The 18,476-nt window shown below is 50.4% G+C and overlaps 1 protein-coding gene across 4 annotated transcripts in view; it reads left to right on the top strand.

Moving 5' to 3' along the window:
• Positions 1–18,476, top strand: part of LOC135054928 (gastrula zinc finger protein XlCGF57.1-like) — a 77,086-nt gene that overhangs the window by 53,462 nt on the left and 5,148 nt on the right. Inside the window, exon 1 of one of the 4 annotated variants that reach the window (XM_063958420.1) lies at positions 4,877–5,021. The exons of the other annotated variants lie outside the window; for them this stretch is intronic. The gene's annotated coding sequence lies outside the window, so the exon portion shown is untranslated. Of the gene's footprint in view, positions 1–4,876; positions 5,022–18,476 lie in introns of those variants that run through there. 4 annotated transcript variants of the gene reach the window in all.

Below are 18,476 nucleotides of genomic sequence, written 5' to 3'. Positions count from 1 at the left end.
CGCCTCAGCTTCGCAGCAGTCCTTTCGGCCCAACAAGACCAGAAAGGCCAAATCTTCCAGTTCCTTCTTCAGGGGAGGTAAGGTTAAGTCCAAGAAGCCTGCCGCTGCAGGTTCCCAAGACCAAATGCCTGCTTCGGGTACCCCTAAGTCCTCTGCATGACGGTGGACGTGACGGCCCGGAGGTGGGGCCCGTGGGGGTGAGACTCAGACAGTTCAGTCATGTCTGGGTCTCCTCCAGCCTGGATCCCTGGGTGGTGGATATTGTCTCTCAGGGATACAGTCTGGAATTTCAAAGTTTCCCTCTTCGGTTTTTCAAGTCGGGCTTGCCAACTTTGTTGGAGGACAGCACAGTGCTACAGGAGGCTGTTCAAAGGCCGGTAGAGGCACAAGTCATTGTGCAAGTCCCACCGCACATGCTGGCAAAAGGTTACTATTCGAACCTTTTCGTGGTACCGAAACCGGATGGTTCGGTCAGGCCCATCCTGAACCTGAAATCACTGAACCCTTTTCTAAAGGAGTTCAAGTTTAATATGGAGTCTCTCAGGGCGGTGATATCAGGTCTGGAAGAGGGGGAATTTCTGGTATCCTTGGATATCAAGGATGCGTACCTTCACATTCCGATCTGGTTACCACATCAGGCTTATCTCCGCTTTGCAATGCTGGACTGTCATTTTCAGTTTCAGGCCCTGCCGTTTGGCCTCTCGACAGCGCCGAGAGTGTTTACCAAGGTGATGGCGGAGATGATGATGCTGCTCCGGAAGCGGGGTGTTAACATCATTCCTTACCTGGAAGATCTCCTGATAAAGGCGTCGTCCAGGGAACAGCTGCTGCAGTCCATTGCTCTCACAACACGGCTGCTTCAGAGCCACGGGTGGATTCTGAATTTCCCAAAGTCACATTTGGAACCGACCCGGAGATTGTCGTTTCTGGGAATGACCCTGGATATGGAAGTACAGTGGGTGTTCCTTCCGTGGGACAAGGCCTTGGTGATCCAATCCATGGTCCCGGGATGTCTTGAAGCCACCCCGGGTGTTGGTTCATCAGTGCACTCGCCTTTTGGGAAAGATGGTGGCCTCCTACGAGGCTCTCCAGTATGGGAGGTTTCATGCTCGGGCCTTCCAACTGGATCTCCTGGACAAGTGGTCGGGTTCACATCTCCACATGCATCAGAAGATTCGTCTGTCGCCAAGAGCAAGGATTTCTCTCCTCTGGTGGCTCCAGTTGCCTCACATCCTGGAAGGCCGCAGGTTCGGGATTCAGGACTGGGTCCTGCTAACAACGGATGCGAGCCTCCGGGGCTGGGGAGCGGTCACTCAGGGGGTGACCTTCCAAGGTAGCTGGTCAAGCCTGGAAGCCAGCCTGCCCATCAACATACTGGAACTAAGAGCCGTCTACAACGGTCTTCTTCAGGCGGCCCCTCTTCTAAGAAACCGGGCCATTCTAGTACAGTCGGACAACGTAACAACAGTGGCTTACATAAACCGACAGGGCGGAACGAAGAGCAGAGCGGCAATGTCAGAGTTCACAAGGATACTCCTCTGGACGGAAAAGCATGCGTTGGCGCTGTCAGCCATCTTCATTCCGGGAGTAGACAACTGGGAAGCAGACTTCCTCAGCAGACACGATCTCCATCCGGGAGAGTGGGGTCTCCATCCGGAGGTGTTCAAGGTAACAGATCTTTGGGGGCGACCCCAAATAGATATGATGGCCTCTCATCTAAACAAGCTTCGGCGCTATTGTTCCAGGTCGAGGAACCCACAGGCAGTGGCAGTGGACGCCCTGTTGTCTCCGTGGGTGTTCCAGTCGGTATACGTGTTTCCTCCCCTCCCTCTCATCCCAAAAATCCTAAAGCTCATAAGTAGAACACGGGTTCAAGCGATTCTCATTGCCCCAGACTGGCCTAGAAGGGCTTGGTACGCGGACCTTCTGAATCTGCTGCAAGAAGAGCCGAGGCCTCTTCCTTTTCGAGAGGACATGTTGCAGTAGGGACCGTTCGCCTATCAAGACTTACCGCGGCTACGTTTGACGGCATGGAGGTTGATCGCCTGATTCTTGCTCGGAAGGGCATTCCGAAAGAAGTCATTCCTACCCTCATACAGGCTAGGAAAGGGGTAACGTCAAAACATTACCACCGTATTTGGAAGAAATATGTTTCTTAGTGTGAGTCCAAAAAGTTTCCTGTGGTGGAATTTCATCTAGGACGTTTCCTACTTTTCCTGCAGGCAGGAGTGGATATGGGGCTGAAGTTGGGATCTGTGAAGGTCCAGATTTCAGCCCTGTCCGTTTTCTTTCAGAAACAATTGGCTGCCCTCCCTGAGGTTCAGACCTTTTTGAAGGGAGTTCTGCATATCCAACCTCCCTTTGTGCCGCCTACGGCGCCTTGGGACCTTAACGTGGTATTGCGATTTCTCCAGTCGGATTGGTTTGAGCCTCTACAGGAAGTGAAGCTCAAATTTCTTACTTGGAAAGCGGTCACTTTGTTGGCTTTAGCTTCTGCCAGGCGTGTCTCCGAGCTGGGGGCTTTGTCATTCAAAAGCCCTTACTTGATCTTCCATGAGGATAGGGCTGAGCTCCGGACTCATCCGCAGTTCCTTCCGAAGGTTGTTTCAGCATTTCATATCAACCAAACTATCGTGGTGCCAGTGGTTACTGACTCCTCGATTAAGTCCTTGGATGTCGTGAGGGCTCTGAAGATTTATGTGAAGAGAACGTCTCGTCACAGGAAGTCGGACTCTGTTTGTCCTGTACGATCCCCAAAAAATTGGGTGTCCTGCTACTAAGCAGTCTATTTCTCGCTGGATTAGGTTCACTATCCAGCACGCCTATTCTACGGCGGGACTACCGTGTCCTAATTCGGTTAAGGCCCACTCTACTCGTAAGGTGGGGTCTTCCTGGGCGGCTGCCCGGGGTGTCTCGGAAACACAACTTTGCAGAGCGGCAACTTGGTCGTGGTCAAACACGTTTGCAAGGTTCTACAAGTTCGATACTTTGGCCTCTGATGATCTGACGTTCAGTCAATCAGTTTTGCAGGAGCCTCCATGCTCTGGCTCCTGTTCTGGGAGCCTTGGTATATCCCCATGGTACTAATGTGGAACCCAGCATCCTCTAGGACGTTAGAGAAAATAGGATTTTGATACCTACCGGTAAATCCTTTTCTCGTAGTCTGTAGAGGATGCTGGGTGCCCGCCCAGCGCTTCGTTTTCCTGCTAATTGTTATTTGGTTCAGTATCACTTTGTTTAGTTGCGTACTGCATTGTTACTGGGTAAGTAATGTTTCAGCCGTTTGCTGATTAGTTCAAGCTAGTTGACTTGATGTGCCTGTATGAGTGAGCTGGTATGAATCTCACCACTATCTGTGTTAAGTCCTTCTCTCGAAGTATGTTGTCTCCTGGGGCACAGTTTCTAGACTGAGTCTGGTAGGAGGGGCATAGAGGGAGGAGCTGCCCACACTCTTAAACTCTTAAAGTGCCAATGGCTCCTGGTGGACCTGTTCATACCCCATGGTACTAATGTGGACCCCAGCATCCTCTACGGACTACGAGAAAAGGATTTACCAGTAGGTACCAAAATCCTATTTTATGGAGCAGCTGATTGGTTGCCATGGGCAACTTCTCCACAGGCTCACTTCTCCACTCTTTTCATTGCTTCATGAATAGATCCCTATATAACCAACAGGTGTCTACAAGAGCTTGGTAAATGAGGACCACTTATTAGGTAATACTGTTTTACAGTTCCCAAAGCCCTGTAGCGCAGGTTGCCGCCTAGGTAATATTACAGTGCTCAGATATTAAATCTCATGTTTTAAGCAGGCCCAAATCTGGCTGCACTATCACGTACTGTTACATTTACCATGCTTCTTCTCTGGTAATGGAATTTTTAAAAGTGGTGGTTGTGGGGATGGGAGTGAAAGGAAGAACAAAGCACAGCCTGCTCAGTAACCCCATTTCCCATCTTGTATTTTTGGGACGGTGAAAGGAGCAGAGATGCACCTGGAAAGCGCCATCACGTAGCAGGCATGAGGGGGGAGAGTATTAGTGCAAAATAATACAGTTGGTGGTAGCACAGCTTCAATCAGGGCCGGCCCAAGCCTATTTTTTTTGTAAACAAATAAAAATTTTGGTGCCTTTTGATGGGATACATTTTTAAAGGGATAGCGCGTGCCACAAAAATGGGAGGTGGTCTCACAAAAAAAGAGGCGGGTCAGACAATTCTACCCCAATCTGCAGTGCCAGATTTACATGGGCGTGGTCAGACAATCTGCAGTGCCAGATACACATATGCCCCCAGTGCCAGATACAGATATGCCCCCAGCACCAACAGTGCTGCTTACCGTGGCTCACCACCGCCTGCCAGTCTCCCCGCTGCTGAAAGGGTCAGGGAAGGCGCCGGTTCCAATCAGGAGCATATGCGATGTCTGACTCCTGCTACCCGGCGCCCTCCTCAGTGTGGTGCCTTACTCAGCCGCGTGCCCCACGTATGTGTGGGCCCAGCTCTGGCTTCAATACTTGTGTAACGAATAGACCTGTTGGTAATGGAGGGGGTGTTATAAAGACTTATAGACTTTGTTTTCACTTAATTGGAAGACATCATGGGGGTTTCTCTTACGTCCTAGAGGATACTGGGGTCCACATTAGTACCATGGGGTATAGACGGGTCCACTAGCAGCCTTGGGCACTTTAAGAAATCAATAGTGTGCACTGGCTCCTCCCTCTATGCCCCTCCTACCAGACTCCGTTTAGAAAATGTGCCCGGATAAACCGGTCACGCTTAGGGAAGCTCCTGAAGAGTTTTCTACATTTATTTTCTGTTTGTTGTTTTACAGGCAGGTCTGGAGGGCACCAGCATGCCTGCTTCGTGGGACTTAGGGGGGAAAACGGCCCACTTCCTAAAGAGTTAATGGTCCTGTTTCTCCGCTGACAGGACACTGAGCTCCTGAGGGGGTCATTCGCAAGCCCCACCACGGCGAGTGTACCCTCCCGCAGCATGCCGCCACCCCTAACAGAGCCGAAGATAGAAGAGTGGTGAGTACAGCGCCGGCGTCCCGGTTAGCGGGTCGCCGGCGGAAATGGCGGCATGAGGGTTGGAGCGCAGCGCTGACATGCAGGCTGCGCTCCGGAGGCTCAGGATGGTATGAATCTCACCACTATCTGTGTTAAGTCCTTCTCTCGAAGTATGTTGTCTCCTGGGGCACAGTTTCTAGACTGAGTCTGGTAGGAGGGGCATAGAGGGAGGAGCTGCCCACACTCTTAAACTCTTAAAGTGCCAATGGCTCCTGGTGGACCTGTTCATACCCCATGGTACTAATGTGGACCCCAGCATCCTCTACGGACTACGAGAAAAGGATTTACCAGTAGGTACCAAAATCCTATTTTATGGAGCAGCTGATTGGTTGCCATGGGCAACTTCTCCACAGGCTCACTTCTCCACTCTTTTCATTGCTTCATGAATAGATCCCTATATAACCAACAGGTGTCTACAAGAGCTTGGTAAATGAGGACCACTTATTAGGTAATACTGTTTTACAGTTCCCAAAGCCCTGTAGCGCAGGTTGCCGCCTAGGTAATATTACAGTGCTCAGATATTAAATCTCATGTTTTAAGCAGGCCCAAATCTGGCTGCACTATCACGTACTGTTACATTTACCATGCTTCTTCTCTGGTAATGGAATTTTTAAAAGTGGTGGTTGTGGGGATGGGAGTGAAAGGAAGAACAAAGCACAGCCTGCTCAGTAACCCCATTTCCCATCTTGTATTTTTGGGACGGTGAAAGGAGCAGAGATGCACCTGGAAAGCGCCATCACGTAGCAGGCATGAGGGGGGAGAGTATTAGTGCAAAATAATACAGTTGGTGGTAGCACAGCTTCAATCAGGGCCGGCCCAAGCCTATTTTTTTTGTAAACAAATAAAAATTTTGGTGCCTTTTGATGGGATACATTTTTAAAGGGATAGCGCGTGCCACAAAAATGGGAGGTGGTCTCACAAAAAAAGAGGCGGGTCAGACAATTCTACCCCAATCTGCAGTGCCAGATTTACATGGGCGTGGTCAGACAATCTGCAGTGCCAGATACACATATGCCCCCAGTGCCAGATACAGATATGCCCCCAGCACCAACAGTGCTGCTTACCGTGGCTCACCACCGCCTGCCAGTCTCCCCGCTGCTGAAAGGGTCAGGGAAGGCGCCGGTTCCAATCAGGAGCATATGCGATGTCTGACTCCTGCTACCCGGCGCCCTCCTCAGTGTGGTGCCTTACTCAGCCGCGTGCCCCACGTATGTGTGGGCCCAGCTCTGGCTTCAATACTTGTGTAACGAATAGACCTGTTGGTAATGGAGGGGGTGTTATAAAGACTTATAGACTTTGTTTTCACTTAATTGGAAGACATCATGGGGGTTTCTCTTACGTCCTAGAGGATACTGGGGTCCACATTAGTACCATGGGGTATAGACGGGTCCACTAGCAGCCTTGGGCACTTTAAGAAATCAATAGTGTGCACTGGCTCCTCCCTCTATGCCCCTCCTACCAGACTCCGTTTAGAAAATGTGCCCGGATAAACCGGTCACGCTTAGGGAAGCTCCTGAAGAGTTTTCTACTCGGAAATGGCGGCATGAGGGTTGGAGCGCAGCGCTGACATGCAGGCTGCGCTCCGGAGGCTCAGGATGACATGCGGCTGTGTGTGTCCCGCTGTGACGGGCGTGCTGAGCCACCAATGATACCCACACTGGCCATCCAGCTTACAGAGGATTTTAACCCTCGGATTAAGCGCTCTAAACCTCAGGTCAGTATAAAAAAGACCGGGAATCCGCATGCCATTACGGGGGCGGGGCTTCACTATGAGCTGATCCAGCAGCTCACCAGCGCCATTTTCCCTCTGTAGCTCATACTGGCAGGCATCACAGGGACGCGCAGTTCCTCCAAGAAGACTCCACGTCTCCTCATCGGTACCAGGGGGTCATAGTAAGGGGAGGAGGATGTAGTATACTAAGTCCTCTGAAGGGATTTAGTGTGGCGACCCAGCTGTGTTTTTACTCAGCTACAGGGGCGCGGTGTGGCTGGCTCCTATTTCTCTGTTTACCTGCGGGCTCTGTGTAGGTTATACTGTGTTTCACCTTCTGCGTGTGGGTGGGACCCTTCACAGTACCATGTCCACGGACTGTGTGTCCTGCACAGCAGAGTGTCTGTCCTCCCCTGGGGACTCGCTACCGTGTACCCAGAACAGTACACATTCTCAGGCTAGTGGGCCAGAACCCCCATGGTTAGATTCCATAATGGGGATGATATCTAATATTTCTACTAAATTAGCCCATACTGTGAAAGAGACGCAATACTTAAGACAGTCTATGGATTACCTGATGAATTCTTTTCCCATACCAATGTCTCAAACCCCTGCCATTTGCCCACAAAAGCGTACTCTGGCCCAGCTCATGCAGGCTGATACTGATGACGATACATCAGACCCAGAGGAGGGTGAAGTGGATGCAAGTGGGGGGGATGCTGTCCTGTCACAAGGAATACAGGCCCTGATAGAAGCTATCAGAAATGTCCTGCACATTCCTGACAAGGTAGAGGAGGAATCTTTTGTTAATGTAATAAAGAAATCCTCAGCTACTTTTCCTGCATCAAAGGAATTGAATGCCCTGTTTGAAGAAACTTGGGCTAATCCTGACAAAAAAAATTCAGATCCCTAAAAGGTTAATTTCTCTAACGTCCTAGAGCAGAGGTTCTCAAACTCGGTCCTCGGGGGCCCACACAGTGCATGTTTTGCAGGTAACCCAGCAGATGCATAGGTGTATTAATTACTCACTGACACATTTTAAAAGGTCCACAGGTGGAGCTAATTATTTCACTTGCGATTCTGTGAGGAGACCTGCAAAACATGCACTGTGTGTGCCCCCGAGGACAGAGTTTGAGAACCTCTGTCCTAGAGGATGCTGGGACTCCATAAGGACCATGGGGATAGACGGGCTCCGCAGGAGACATGGGCACTTTAAGAAAGACTTTGACTCTGGGTGTGCACTGGCTCCTCCCTCTATGCCCCTCCTCCAGACCTCAGTTTGATACTGTGCCCAGTGGAGACTGGGTGCATTTCAGGAGCTCTCCTGAGTTTCCTGTCAGAAAGCATTTTTGTTAGGTTTTTTATTTTCAGGGAGCCTGCTGGCAACAGACTCCCTGCATCGAGGGACTGAGGAGAGAGAAACATACCCACTTCTCTGAGTTCAGGGCTCTGTTTCTTAGGCTACTGGACACCATTAGCTCCAGAGGGATCGGTACGCAGGTCTCACCCTCGCCGTCCGTCCCAGAGCCGCGCCGCCGTCCTCCTCGCAGAGCCGGAAGAAAGAAGCCGGGTGAGTATGTGAGGAAAAGACCCATCTGAGGCTGCAGAAGACACTTGAATCTTCACTGAGGTAACGCACAGCACTGCAGCTGTGCGCCATTGCTCCACTTCACCTCACACACTCCGGTCACTGTAAGGGTGCAGGGCGCAGGGGGTGGGGGGGGCGCCCTGGGCAGCCAATATAAACCTCTCTTATGGCACAGATGTATATACACATGTACAGCTGGGCACTGTACATGTATAAAAAGAGCCCCCTCCATGTATTGAAAAAATTGAGCGGGACAGAAGCCCGCCGCCGAGGGGGCGGGGCTTCTCCCTCAGCACTCACCAGCGCCATTTTTCTCCACAGCACCGCTGAGAGGAAGCTCCCCAGACTCTCCCCTGCTTGACACACGGTGACAGAGGGTTTTAAAGTAGAGGGAGGGCACATAATTGGTGCAGATACATAAAACAGCGCTGCTGGGTAAACATTAATTTACTGTGTTATTCCTGGGTCATATAGCGCTGGGGTGTGTGCTGGCATACTCTCTCTCTCTGTCTCTCCAAAGGGCCTGGTGGGGAACCTGTCTTCAGAAAAGAGCTTCCCTGTGTATGTGTGGTGTGTCGGTACGTGTGTGTCGACATGTCTGAGGTTGAGGGCTCACCTAAGGAGGAGGGGGAGTTTATGAATGTTAGGTCTCCGTCGGCGGTGCCGACGCCGGACTGGATGGATATGTGGAATGTTTTAAGTGCAAATGTTAGGTGGCTAAAGGTATTCGATATATGATTATCGCAATAAAAGATGTGTTGCATATCACTGAGGAACTTCCTGTCCCTGACACGAGGGTACACATGTATAAAGGAAAGAAACCTGAGGTCTCCTTTCCCTCCTCACATGAGCTGAACGAAGTATGGGAAAAAGCGTGGGAAACTCCAGACAAAAAACTGCAGATTCCCAAAAGGATCCTAACAGCGTATCCTTTTCCGTCGCAGGACAGGATACGGTGGGAATCCTCCCCTAGGGTGGACAAGGCCTTTATGCGCTTATCAAAAAAGATAGCGCTTCCATCCCAAGATATGGCTACCCTCAAGGATCCTGCTGACCGCAAGCAGGAGGTTACCCTGAAGTCCATTTACACACATTCTGGTACGTTACTCAGACCGGCTATTGCGTCGGCCTGGGTTTGTAGTGCTGTAGCAGCATGGACAGATTCCTTATCAACGGATATTGAGACTCTTGATAAGAAGACCATTTTATTGACCCTAGGGCATATAAAAGATGCGGTCTTGTATATGAGGGATGCTCAAAGAGACAAGAGTTTACTGGGTTCCAAGATAAACGCTATGTCTATTTCTGCTAGGCGTGTCTTATGGACCCGACAGTGTACTGGTGATGCCGACTCCAAGAGACATATGGAGTTGTTGCCTTACAAGGGTGAGGAATTGTTGGGAGAGGGACTCTCGGACCTCGTCTCCACGGCTACGGCAGGTAAATCCAATTTTTTGCCATATATTCCCTCACAATCTAAGAAAGCGCCTCATTACCAAATGCAGTCCTTTCGTTCCAATAAAAGCAAGAGAGCACGTGGATCATCCTTTCTTGCCAGAGGTAAGGGCAGAGGGAAAAAGCTGCATAACACAGCTAGTTCCCAGGAACAGAAGTCCTCCCCGGCCTCTGCAAAATCCACCGCATGACGCTGGGGCTCCCCTGAGGGAGTCTGCTCCTGTGGGGGCACGTCTTCGACTGTTCAGCCACGTCTGGGTCCACTCACAAGTGGCTCCATGGACAATAGAAATAGTTTCCCAGGGTTACAAGCTGGAATTCGAAGAAGAGCCTCCTCGCCGGTTTTTCAAATCGGCCCTACCGAAACAACCCCTGAAAAGGGAGATAGTGTTACATGCGATTCACAAATTGTGTCTTCAACAAGTGGTGGTAGAGGTTCCCCTGCTTCAAAGAGGGCAGGGGTACTACTCAACTCTGTTTGTGGTTCCGAAACCGGACGGTTCGGTCAGACCCATTTTAAATTTAAAATCCCTGAACCTTTACTTAAAACGGTTCAAGTTCAAGATGAAATCGCTCAGGGAGGTCATCACCAGCCTAGAAGGGGGAGATTTTTTGGTATCTCTGGACATAAAGGATGCATACCTGCATGTCCCCATATATCCTCCTCATCAGGCGTACCTGAGATTTGCGGTACAGGATTGTCATTACCAATTTCAGACGTTGCCGTTTGGGCTTTCCACGGCCCCGAGAATTTTCACCAAGGTAATGGCGGAAATGATGGTGCTCCTGCGCAAGCAGGATGTCACGATTATCCCGTACTTGGACGATCTCCTCATAAAAGCGAGATCACGGGAGAAGTTGCTGAACAGCGTATCACTTTCACTGAATGTGTTACAGCGACACGGCTGGATTCTCAATATTCCAAAGTCGCAGCTGAATCCTACAACTCGTCTGCCCTTCTTGGGCATGATTCTGGACACAGACCAGAAAAGGGTTTTTCTTCCGACGGAAAAAGCGCAGGAACTCATGACTCTAGTCATGAACCTGTTGAAACCAAAACAAGTGTCAGTACATCATTGCACTCAAGTTCTGGGAAAGATGGTGGCAACATACGAAGCCATTCCATACGGCAGATTCCATGCAAGGATCTTCCAAGGGGACCTATTGGACAAATGGTCCGGGTCGCATCTGCAATTGCATCAGCGGATCACCCTGTCCCCCAGGGCCAGAGTATCTCTCCTGTGGTGGCTAAACAGTGCTCACCTTCTAGAGGGCCGCAGGTTCGGCATTCAGGACTGGATCCTGGTGACCACGGACATGAGCCTCCGAGGTTGGGGAGCAGTCACACAGGGAAGAAATTTCCAAGGACTTTGGTCAAGTCAAGAGACTTGTCTTCACATCAACATCCTGGAACTAAGGGCCATATACAACGCCCTACGTCGCGCAGAGATCTTACTTCGCAATCGACCAGTTCTGATCCAGTCAGACAACATCACCGCAGTAGCTCATGTAAACCGCCAAGGCGGCACAAGGAGCAGAGTGGCAATGGCCGAAGCCACCAGAATTCTTCGCTGGGCGGAGAATCATGTAAGCGCTCTGTCAGCAGTGTTCATTCCGGGAGTGGACAACTGGGAAGCAGACTTCCTCAGCAGACACGATCTGCATCCAGGAGAGTGGGGACTTCATCAGGAAGTCTTCACGCAGATTGCAAGTCGGTGGGGACTACCCCAAATAGACATGATGGCATCCCGTCTCAACAAAAAGCTACAAAGGTATTGCGCCAGGTCAAGAGACCCTCAGGCGGTAGCTGTGGACGCCCTAGTGACACCGTGGGTGTTCCAGTCGGTATATGTGTTTCCTCCTCTTCCTCTCATACCCAAGGTGTTGAGGATAATAAGAAAAAGAGGAGTGAGAACAATTATCATTGTTCCTGATTGGCCACGAAGGACCTGGTATCCGGATCTGCAAGAAATGCTCACAGAAGATCCGTGGCCTCTTCCTCTAAGGCAGGACCTGTTACATCAAGGTCCCTGTCTGTTCCAGGACTTACCGCGGCTGCGTTTGACGGCATGGCGGTTGAACGCCGGATCCTAGCGGAAAAAGATATACCGGATGAAGTCATTCCTACGCTAATAAAGGCTAGGAAGGACGTGACGTCTAAACATTATCACCGAATATGGCGAAAATATGTTTCTTGGTGTGAGGCCAGGAATGCTCCTACGGAAGAATTCCATCTAGGCCGTTTTCTTCACTTTCTACAAACTGGAGTGAATTTGGGCCTAAAATTAGGCTCCATTAAGGTTCAGATTTCGGCCTTATCCATTTTCTTTCAAAAAGAATTGGCCTCTTTACCTGAAGTACAGACTTTTGTGAATGGAGTACTGCATATTCAGCCTCCTTTTGTACCTCCGGTGGCGCCTTGGGACCTTAACGTGGTGTTAAGTTTCCTTAAGTCACATTGGTTTGAACCACTTAAAACAGTGGAGTTGAAATATCTCACTTGGAAGGTGGTCATGTTGTTAGCCTTGGCTTCGGCTAGGCGAGTTTCGGAATTGGCGGCTTTATCACATAAAAGCCTCTATCTGGTTTTCCATATGGATAGAGCGGAGTTGCCGACCAGTCCTCAATTCCTACCTAAGGTGGTCTCATCCTTTCATATGAACCAACCTATTGTCGTGCCTGTGGCGTCACGTGACTTGGAGGATTCCGAGTCCCTTGATGTGGTCAGGGCTTTGAAAATTTACGTGGCCAGAACGGCTAGGATCAGAAAAACAGAAGCGCTGTTTGTCCTGTATGCAGCCAACAAGGTTGGCGGCCCTGCTTCAAAGCAGACTATTGCTCGCTGGATCTGTAACACGATTCAGCAGGCGCATTCTACGGCAGGATTGCCGTTACCGAAATCGGTTAAGGCCCATTCCACTAGGAAGGTGGGCTCGTCTTGGGCGGCTTCCCGAGGGGTCTCGGCACTACAGCTGTGTGCCGAGCTGCTACTTGGTCGGGGTCAAACACCTTTGCAAAGTTCTATAAATTTGATACCCTGGCTGAGGAAGACCTCCTGTTGGCTCAATCGGTGCTGCAGAGTCATCCGCACTCTCACGCCCGTTTAGGAGCTTTGGTATAATCCCCATGGTCCTTACGGAGTCCCAGCATCCTCTAGGACGTTAGAGAAAATAAGATTTTAAACCTACCGGTAATTCTTTTTCTCGTAGTCCGTAGAGGATGCTGGGCGCCCGTCCCAAGTGCGGACTACTTCTGCAAGACTTGTATATAGTTATTGGTTATGTTATAGTTTCATCGGTTTTGGGCCGATGATATGTTGTTCTTCATACTGTTAACTAGATAGTATATCACAAGTTATACAGTGTGATTGGTGTGGCTGGTATGAATCTTGCCCTTGGATTACAAAAATCCTTTCCTTGTACTGTCCGTCTCCTCTGGGCACAGTTTCTCTAACTGAGGTCTGGAGGAGGGGCATAGAGGGAGGAGCCAGTGCACACCCAGAGTCAAAGTCTTTCTTAAAGTGCCCATGTCTCCTGCGGAGCCCGTCTATCCCCATGATCCTTACGGAGTCCCAGCATCCTCTACGGACTACGAGAAAAAGATTTACCGGTAGGTTTAAAATCTTATTTACATCCTTTCCCTTTCCTCTGGAGGATAGAAAGAAATGGGAAAACCCGCCGATTATGGACGCATCGGTATCTAGGTTGTCACGTAAGATAGTCTTACCTGTTCCTGGGGCAGCATCCTTAAAGGAAACGGCTGACCGCAAGATTGAGACCACTCTCAAATCTTTATATACTGCTGCTGGTGTGGCCCAGAGACCTACTATTGCTTGTGCATGGATCACTAAGGCCATTGCTAAGTGGTCAGGTAATCTAATTGATGGATTAGATTCCTTGCCCAGGGGGAGATCATTTTACTCCTACAGCATATTCAGGACTCTGCTAACTTTATGGTGGAGGCCATAAAGGAAATTGGTTTGCTCCATGCGCGCACCACTGCCATGGCAGTGTCAGCACGCATGGGCTTGTGGCTGCGCCAGTGGACTACTGATGCGGATTCCGGAAAAGGCGTGGAAAGCCTACCGTTCACAGACGAGGCCCTTTTTGGAGATGAACTGGATATGTGAATATCCAAAGCTACGGCGGGTAAGTCTATATACCTTCCTTCCGCAGCACCCCCAGCTAGGAAAACCTACTCTGCTCCAACACTGCAGTCCTTTCGGACAGCGAAGTTTAAAGGCAAACCAAAAGGTTCTTCTACAGCCTTCAAAGGCAATAAAGGTAAATCCAGAAAACTAGCAGCTGTAGGTTCTCAGGAACATACCTCCGGATCTGCTTCCTCAAAGCCTTCAGCACGACGGTGGACCACACTGCCTGGAAGACAGGCAGGTGGGAGCCCGGTTACATTATTTCAGTCACGTTTCGGCAACATCATGCCAGGATCCCTGGGTCAAGGACCTTATCGCCCAGGGATACAGACTGGAGTTTCAGGAACTCCCACCTCACAGATTCTTCAAATCAGGCTTACCAGCTTCTCCGGAAGCAGGTATGACTTTGCAGACAGCAATTCAGAAACTGGTACATACTCAGGTCATTGTCCCAGTTACACTTCCAACTACAAACCAAGGGTTATTACTCCAACCTGTTTGTGGTACCGAAACCGGACGGTTCGGTAAGGCCCATTTTAAACCTCAAGTCACTGAACCCGTTCAAGTTCAAGATGGAGTCTCTGAGAGCGGTGATCTCAGGTCTGGAGGAAGGGGAATTTCTGGTGTCTCTGGACATCAAGGATGCATACCTTCATATTCCGATTTGACCGCCTCATCAGGCTTATCTATGGTTTGCACTGCAGGACTGTCACTACCAGTTCCAGGCCTCTCCACGGCACCAAGGGTGTTTACCAAGGTAATGGCAGAGATGATGTTTCTCCTCTGCAAGCAGGGAGTGAACATTATACCGTACCTGGAAGACCTGCTGATAAAAGCACCATCCAGGGAGAGGTTGTTGGACAGCATTGTCCTCTCAACCCGACTACTCCAGGATCACGTGTGGATCCTGAACTTACCAAAATCCCAACTGGAACCAACACAGAGGCTTCCGTTCTTGGGGATGATACTGGGTACGGAGGTACAGAAGGTATTCCTTCCATTGGAAAAGGCATTGGTAATCCAATCAATGGTGCGGGATTTTCTAAAACAAACACGGATATCGGTGTATCTATGCATTCGCCTTCTGGGGAAGATGGTAGCCTCTTACGAGGCTCTGCAGTACGGAAGGTTTCATGCAAGGCCCTTCCAGCTGGATCTGTTGGACAAATGGTCCGGATCGCATCTTCACATGTACAAGCGGATACACCTGTCGCCAAAAGCCAGGATTTCTCTTCTGTGGTGGCTTCAGACTTCTCACCTGACCGAGGGTCGGGATTCAAAATTGGATTCTGCTAAACCACAGATGCAAGCCTCAGAGGTTGGGGAGCAGTCACCCAGGGTGAACAGTTCCAAGGAAAATTGTTAAGTCAGGAAACCATCCTTCCGATCATCGTTCTGGAGCTAAGGGCCATATACAATGCCCTTCTACAGGCATCGCATCTTCTTCAAGATCACGCCATTCAAGTTCAGTCGGACAATGTGACGGCAGTAACGTACATAAACCGACAGGGCGGAACGAAGAATAGAGCAGCAATGTCAGAGGTAACAAGGATTCTCCTCTGGGCAGAAAGACACGCGGTGGCGCTGTCGGAAATCTTCATTCCGGGAGTAGACAACTGGGAAGCGGACTTCCTCAGCAGACACGACCTTCACCCAAGAGAGTGGGGACTTCACCCGCAGGTGTTCGAGTCTTTGACACGTTGGTGGGGGACTCCACAAATAGACATGATGGCCTCTCATCTCAACAAGAAGCTAAAGTGGTATTGTTCCAGCTCGAGGGACCCACAAGCAGTGGCGGTGGACGCTCTGGTAACTCCATGGGTCTACCAGATGGTTTGTGTTTCCACCTCTTCCATTGATCCCAAGAATTCTCAAAAGAATAAAAAGGGAAAAGGTTCAAGCAATTCTCATTGCTCCGGACTGGCCAAGAGGGGCCTGGTACGCGGATCTACTGGAGATGCTCCTAGAGGACCCGTGGCCTCTGCCTCATTGTGAGGATCTTCTACAACAGGGGCCGTTCGTCTGTCAAGACTTAACATGGCTACGTTTGACGGCATGGAGGTTGAGCCAGTGATCGCAAAAACGCGCTATAGCGCGTTTTTTACCCGTTTTTGAAGACATGGGACTCAAGTTTACAAAGTGGGCGGGTCCCCGGGGACGCGCTCCTCATTCCGCCAATCTGTAAGGGGGATTTGTTTAACTGACATGCAGGCCCCGTGCTGAATGATATAAAGAGGAGGTGGAGCCAGTTTCCCCTCCTCTTTGGCGCCAGGCTGCTTGCAGAGGAAGGGTGACTCGGTGTCCGTAAGTTTATAGTGCGGATGGGGGACGGGGGTTGCCACAGGGACTCTGAGAGGTGCTGGCAATTATGTGCAGGGATCAGAGTCCGTGATCTAGTGGGTAAAGCTGGGCAAAGTGCCTGGGGCTTCCCGCGGTGCCGTCTGAGGCAGTGGCCGCGCTACCTCTCTTGCTTTGAGAGAACACATCAAAGGCAAGAGCGGTAGCGCGGCCACTGCCTCAGACGGCACCGCGGGAAGCCCCAGGTACTTTGCCCAGCTTTACCCACTAGATCACGGAGGACGCCGATTCCTGCACGTGTGGTGCGTTCCCTGTCTGTGTCCCTGTGTCTGCTACGGCCCGGGGGGGGGGGAGAGGGAGGGAGGGAGGAGGAGGACGACGGTGATTACTGCAGTGTGCCTCAGTGCTCTTACCTGGTGCAGTGTGCCTCAGTGCTCTTACCTGGTGCAGTGTGCCTCAGTGCTCTTACCTGGTGCAGTGTGCCTCAGTGCTCTTACCTGGTGCAGTGTGCCTCAGTGCTCTTACCTGGTGCAGTGTGCCTCAGTGCTCTTACCTGGTGCAGTGTGCCTCAGTGCTCTTACCTGGTGCAGGGTGCCTCAGTTTTCTTACCTGGTGCAGGGTGCCTCAGTGCTCTTACCTGGTGCAGTGTGCCTCAGTGCTCTTACCTGGTGCAGTGTGCCTCAGTGCTCTTACCTGGTGCAGTGTGCCTCAGTGCTCTTACCTGGTGCAGTGTGTATAACATGCTCTACCGGGCGCATTGTGTATAACGTGCTTTACTGGGCGCATTGTGTATAACGTGCTTTACTGGGCGCATTGTGTATAACGTGCTTTACCGGGCGCATTGTGTATAACGTGCTTTACTGGGCGCATTGTGTATAACGTGCTTTACCGGGCGCATTGTGTATAATGCGCTCTACCGGGCGCATTGTGTATAACGCGCTCTACCGGGCGCAGTGTGTATAACGCGCTCTGCCTGGCGCAGTGTGTATAACACGCTCTGCCTGGCACAATGTGTACAACGCGCTCTAACTGGCGCAATGTGTATAACGTGCAATAACTGGAGAAATGTGTATAACGTGCTGTACCTGGTGCAATTTGTATAAGTCCTCTACCTGGTGCAAAGTGTATAACGTGCTGTACCTGGTGCAAAGTGTATAACGTGCTGTACCTGGTGCAAAGTGTATAACGTGCTGTACCTGGTGCAAAGAGTATAACGTGCTGTACCTGGTGCAAAGTGTATAACGTGCTGTACCTGGTACAAAGTGTATAACGTGCTGTACCTGGTACAAAGTGTATAACGTGCTGTACCTGGTGCAAAGTGTATAACGTGCTGTACCTGGTGCAAAGAGTATAACGTGCTGTACCTGGTGCAAAGTGTATAACGTGCTGTACCTGGTGCAAAGTGTATAACGTGCTGTACCTGGTGCAAAGAGTATAATGTGCTGTACCTGGTGCAAAGTGTATAACGTGCTGTACCTGGTGCATTGTGTATAACGTGCTGTACCTGGTGCATTGTGTATAACGTGCTGTACCTGGTGCATTGTGTATAACGTGCTGTACCTGGTGCATTGTGTATAACGTGCTGTACCTGGTGCAAAGTGTATAACGTGCTGTACCTGGCGCAATATGTATAAAGTGCTCTACCTGGCGCAGTGTGCATAGGAGGTTCTACCTGGTGCAATGTGTATAAACGGCACTACTGTGTGGTGTAATGTGAATTGGCACTATTATGTGGTCACGCCCCTTCCCCACGAAGCCACGCCCCTAAAATTTTGTGGCGCGCCTTCGCCGCGCATTCCCTCTGCTTTGCGGTCTGGGAGGTGGGACACCAATTCACTTCCTGCCTAATGCTACACAGCCCAGCAGCATTGTCACCCCCATCACCCCAGCTTGCAACACTTTTGTAGTGTCCAAACAAGATTAAGTTTAAAAGAACCTTCATTCCGATGGGACCCAGAAAAAGACCGGTAGGACCCCAATTTTCAAAAGTGAGGGGTCCCTGGGACCCACTTTTTTTTGGGCTCAGCGCGATCACTGTTGAGCGTCAAATTCTAGCCCGGAAGTGGATCACGGACATGGTTATTCCAACCCTGATCCAAGCCAGGAAAGGGGTAACGTCTAAACACTACCACCGTATTTGGAAAAAATTTGTCTTGTGGTGTGAAAACAGGAAATTTCCTATAGTGGAATTTCAGCTGGGCCGTTTCCTCCTTT

Source organism: Pseudophryne corroboree, chromosome 3 (genome assembly GCF_028390025.1).
Source record: "Pseudophryne corroboree isolate aPseCor3 chromosome 3, aPseCor3.hap2, whole genome shotgun sequence".
Lineage (NCBI taxonomy): Eukaryota > Metazoa > Chordata > Amphibia > Anura > Myobatrachidae > Pseudophryne > Pseudophryne corroboree.
The sequence above is the reverse complement of the archived record's forward strand: the minus strand, read 5'-3'. Positions and strand labels throughout refer to the sequence as shown.